This window comes from Sciurus vulgaris, assembly GCF_902686455.1.
Source record: "Sciurus vulgaris genome assembly, chromosome: 5".
Classification (NCBI taxonomy): Eukaryota; Metazoa; Chordata; class Mammalia; order Rodentia; family Sciuridae; genus Sciurus; species Sciurus vulgaris.
Window position 1 is genome coordinate 71,627,700 of NC_136465.1, and position 6,017 is coordinate 71,633,716.

A 6,017-nucleotide genomic window follows, 5' to 3' on the forward strand; every position below is an offset into this window, starting at 1 on the left:
AAAGAATAGAAGTTATATGTAAAATACAAACCATAAAACAGGGCTCATGGGTCTGGAGGCTGAGAATTTCAAGAGCTTGGTGCTGACATCTCAACTTTCCGGTGAAGATCTGGTGCTGCCGCAACTCATGGTGGAAAGTGAAAGGGCAAGTAGGTATGTGTGAAAGTGACAAAACACGAGGGACTGCCTCACTTTATAACAACCCATTCATGTTCGCATTCCATTACTGTGACAAAATACCTGAGAAGATCACCTTAAAGTAGAAAAGATTTATTTGGGCACACAGAGGTTTCAGTCCATGATCAGTTGACCCATTGCTTTTGGGTCTGTGGTGGGACAGAACATCATGGTGGGGAGTATATGGTGGAGCATGCTACTTATCTCATGGCAGCTGGGAAACCAATAAGTAAATGAATAAATGAATCAATGAATCAATGATTCAATCAATATTAAAAAGAGTGGGAGAGGAGGGTCCAGGGCCCCCATATCTCCTTCAAAGGCATGCATCCAGTGACCTAACATCCTCCCACTAGGGTCTACCTCTTAAAGGTTTCACCACCTACCACAGCCATCCAATAGCACCACAGGCTGTAACCAAGCTTTCAGCATATGGGCCTTTGGGGGACATGTAAGATACAAACCATAACACTGTTCTCATGGTAACCAGTTCAGTCCATGAGAGCCGCATCAATCCATTTCAATGACCTAATCCTCTCTTAAAAACCAGTGCCAGGGATAGGGGTATAGCTCAGTTGGTAGAGTGCTTGCCTCGCAAGCACAAGGCCCTGGGTTCAATCCCCAGCACCACAAAACAAAACAAAACAAAAAGCCCAGTGCCACAATCTAATTTCAACATGAGTTTCTGAGGGGAAAAACTGTTTTCAAACCATAGCAGGTCAAAAGAAGTGGTGGATTCAGGACAGGAAGTGGTGATGAAGGTCATGAAACTTTGTTTTTTTTTTTTTTTAGGTTTTAGGTAGGTAAGTTTTATTATTTATTAACTGTTATTGAAATTTTGAACAATATAATAAAGTTGATTCAGATGTACATATATAGAACTCTGTACCAAATAGTGAGTGAACCACATTCCTCACAAATACACATGAAACATTTATGCAAAATGATGATGGACTAGTAGTTCACAAAGCAAATCTTCCGACATGTCAAATTTACTTACCTTTGAAAATCCTAAAGTTCTAGAGATATAAGTATATAACTCTCAATCTTACTATCAGAACAATATCTGTGGAAAAAAAAAACTTTTAGCTTTAAAAACTGATAAACAAGATGAATATAAACTTTACAAACTGCAAGTAACCAACCTACCAGCATTTGGTCATGATATAATTAATCTCACACTATTGCTACAGTTTGGATCTTGAATATCCCCCAAAGGTTCATATGTTGCCAGTCTTTGGTTGCCAGTCTTTGATGCTGGAATGGGTGAAACCTTTAGGAGGTGGGACATAATGGGAGGAAGTTAGGTTATGGAGTTATATTGCCCTTGAAGGGAATATTGAGACCTGTCCCCTTCCTATCTCGCCTTACTTCCTGGCTACCAGGGAGTGAACAGGCCTCTTGTGCAACATGTTCCCACCATGATGTGTTATATTGCCATAGGCCCAAAGCAACAGGGCCAAGTAACCATGGACTGAAACCTCTGAAATCATGAACTAAGAAAACTTTTCTCTGTATAAGTTTTTTATCTCAGGTGTTTTGTCATAGTGATGCAAAACTGACCAACACAGCTATTGTTGAAAAATGTTTTTGTTGGTGCTGTGAATCAAACCCTAGGGCTTCAGGCATATTAGGAAAGTGCTCTGCCACTTAGCTACACCTTCATCCCCCTGTTGAAAATTATTTAAATACCAGGAAGCTGACTCCAAATTACACTCTCCATAGTCCACATTCCAAGTCAGTCAGACATTTTTCCACTTTGCTCATCTTCAGTAAAGACTGGAGTTGGGTTTTACTTGAAAAAATCAGAGTAAAAGTCCAACAATCATTGCATTAGTGAGCTTATACAAATCCATGATGAATTGTATGGGGATTGTTAAGTTAAGGTAAAGAATCAAGGATTACATGAGCAACTATGTAGATGGTATTGTCATTTGCTAACATGTGAAAGAAAGGTAGTCTTTGGAGTTTAAAAATAAATCAAAGGTGCTGTGGGAATAATGTCAGCTTGAGATATCTATCAGAGAGCCAAGAGGCAATGTTGAGTAGGTAACTAGATAAATGAATGAGGAGCTCAGTGGAAATGTCCGAGCTGGGGATATAAATAAAATCTGTACAATGTATAAGATCTTCTAGGAGACTGCATGACTGAGAAGAGGAGCATGATCTACTCACTGAACATCCATGTGGGTTCCACATTTCTCATTGTCTTTGCAGTTAGATGGGGCTGTGTAGATAGTTCTAGACAACGAATGCAGAATGCACCTAAGAACTAGTTTAAGATCCTCCATTGCTCTAATCTCCAGCCTCAGTAATCATGAACTCATATGTCAAGGTGAATGTGTCTAACTATGGAACCAGCCTAGGTGTCCATCAATGGATAAATGAATAAAGAAAATGTGGTATGTATACACAGTGGAGTTTTATTCAGCCATAAAGACAAACAAAATTATGGCATTCACAGGAAAATGGATGGAATGGAGACCATCATGTTAAGTGAAATAAGTCAAACTCGAAGGTTAAGGATCATATGTTTTCTCACCAGGGGAAGCTAGAGAGGACAAAGTAAACAAAGGTGGGGGTAGATTTCCTAAAAATCAAAGGGAGATCAATAGAGGAAAGGGACTGAGGGGTGTAAGGAGGAGAGGAAGAGAGGAAGTGCTGGGAAGTGATATTGGCCAAATTATATTGTTATATCATGTGCATGTACAAATATGTAACAATAAATTCCATCCATATGTACAACTTAATGCACAAATAAAAACGTGGGACGTAAAAGCAAATGTGTCTATCAACCCTAGTCCCTGGAAAAAATATATATGTATCTGTGCTACAAAGCCTCTTTATGATCTATGTTGGACATAGAGCATGAAAAGAAATAAATATTTACATGTTTAGCCACACACACACACACACACACACACACACACACACACACACACACACACAAATATCCAGGACTAATTTGTTAGCTCAGCATAACTTTGCCTATTCTGACTAATTCAGAATTCCATCATATTATGTGCCTCAATGAAACACCATTGTTCATTTACAAAATAAAGTGGTTTGATAGGTTGTCAACAAAAGTATATCAGTGACTGTTTCTAGTGTCTCTCTAAAGTTTCTGAACTCCGTGTTCAGTTACTGAACTGTTGAGTAAATAAAGCAAGATAATGGCCATTATTTTGAAGATGCCTCATTTCTCAGCCTGGTTTTTCTTCCCTATTCTTCCCTGCCACCAACTCCAGTTCCGGGGATCAAACCCAGGGCCTCACACGTGCTAGGCAAGTGTTCTACCACTGAGCTACACTCCCAGTCCTTTTCTCTGATTCTTAAAGTTTATGAAGACTTTAAAAATGTATTTCTTGAATAATTTTAAAAATTAATGTTGTTTGGTGCTTTATAATTTTCTCCTAAAAAATCTTCTTCCATTATTTCTCTCTCCTTCCTTCCTCTCTCCTCGCTTTTCTTTCATTTTCTTTCTGTATGGAAGATTGAACCCGTGGCTGCTTTACCACTGAACCACATCCCCAGCCCTTTTAATTTTTTTTTAAATTTTGAGACAGGGCCTTGCTAAGTTACTTAGATCCTTCCTAAGTTGATGAGGCTGACCTTGAACTTGTGATCCTTCTGACTCAGCTTCTCTCATTGCTGAGATTACAGGCATAGGCCACTGTACCTGGCTCAGCTTTCTTTTTAAATGTATGATTCATTCCACAAATTGATCCTAGATGATATTTTCCATTCATTCATCTAACAGATTTTAACAGAGTTCCTATTATGTTCCAGACACTTTGTTAGGAACAAAGGAAATAAGGAAATGGAGCCAGTACTTACCATCATGGCTTACAGTTTTGATACCACTTGGAACATTTGTCTCTGTTATACCAGAGAGATGGGTTTCTTGAGAGATGGAAATGTCTATGTGCCCTAATTCTTCACTTGTAAAATGGAAACAACTTCTACCTTGCAGAGTTACTGTATTAAATGAGACATGAAAGGTTTTTGTTCAGGTTTTAGAAATGCACTTAGACCATCTTAAAGAGAGAGTATTCTTACATACTAGGTATCTATCTGATATTATGGCAGCTCAGGGACTAGAGACCAGAGACTCTTTGCTTTACTTGTTTCTGTGACTGTGTGTCTATGTTGTTCTTCCATTGCCTTTGCTTGTTCTTACCCTTTTCTCTTTAAATCTGTGCTCAAGCATGTCTTTTTTATGGTTTGTTTCTTTGTAACTATAGTCTACATGTCCCCTCTTAGCCCTCTGTTTTGTAGTTTCTCTCTGTGCTCATTTTCTGCTTCAGCCCTCATAGATAACTAATTTCATTTTTCACTTAAAAATTTCAGAACAATCTGTTGAACTGAGTCATTCTTTCAGGTACTCAGAACACATATATGGAAAATCTACTACATACTGTCCCACATTCTAGGCCCCACTTAAAATTATCCCTCCAAACCCATCTTGAAGATGTCTCCAGATTACTTGAGGGCTGGTAGAAATGCTGAATTTAGCCTCCAGTCCACACCTTTTAAATCCAGAATTTGCATTTAACAAGATCCCCAGGTGATTTGTGTGCATATTCAAGTTTGGGAAGTACTGCTTTAAACAGCTTGCTCTTCAGACAGGAAACAGCTGGGGACTAAAAAAAAAAAAAAAAAAAAAAAAAAAGATGCCTGGGTTTTCCTCCCAGAGGTTCAGATTTAGTTTTTCTGGAGTTCAGCCTGTATTCAAAAGGTCAATAGATGATTCCAAAAGACAGGTAGGTTTGAGGACCTTACCACTGACCAGCTGCTTGAGCCTAGATAAATTGCATTAGTTTCTCTGTAGGCCAGATTTCTCATTTCCTAAGTGAAGGTAATGCAGCCCACCTATTCTGTCTAGAATTTTAAGGCCTGATGTGATAATATATTGTGAAACTGTTTTGAAATGTGTCTATGAATCTGTCTTATGTATCACTTAACTCCTCTATTCCCATGTTCTTTTATAATCCCAATCTCAAATATAATTGGGGATTTATTAAAATACATGCATTATCAAATATGAGTATTTAGGTAAAAATGCATGAAAGACAATGTAAACTAGCTAATATTATTAAGTTTTACCTGTATCATGAACAGGTACTGTTATCCCAGTTTACCTATCATATGGATGAAGGCTAATGCGGTTCAGTAAATCCTCAAGACCCTGAAGACCATTAAATAGAAATTATTCACCTGATACTTATTACAAAGGCAAGAGAGACTTATTCGAGACCACTGTAATAAAGTTCAAGACTATTCAATAGAGGAGAGACAGCAACCCTAAGAACAAGAGATTTATAGTCGGGACCGGCTGTAAGGAATGAGGGAGGAGATGGAAAATTATTGAAGAGGAACTTAGGTAATGAAGGATGAGCAAGAAGAGGAACTTAATTGAATATCAAGGGTGAGGGGACTCTGATAAACTGGCTTAGCAGGATTCTTTGGTAAAATAGAGTTCAGCAGGCCAGACTCAGAAAGAGGGCCAGTAGTAACTTGAGTAAAGTTTGGTCAAGGAGGAGCTGGGAATGAAAGTGAGTGGGTCTAAATATACATAATTTGCTGACTTTCCTACCCCAATATTAGGGAGTAACAGCTCAGAGGATGCAATTTGACTCTGTACATTGTGAGGTATTCATCGCATTTCCCAGCTGTAAGATTACTGTTTGCATCCTAGCCTCCAATCAGATCAACCAAAAATCACAGCCTTCCATATCTCTGTCCTAAGTCTGCAGGCAGCACGCAAACCAAGAATCCCACAGACTTATCTGAGGGCGGGGCCCGCACGCACCTGCTGCGCGCCAATCACAGGCCCGCGC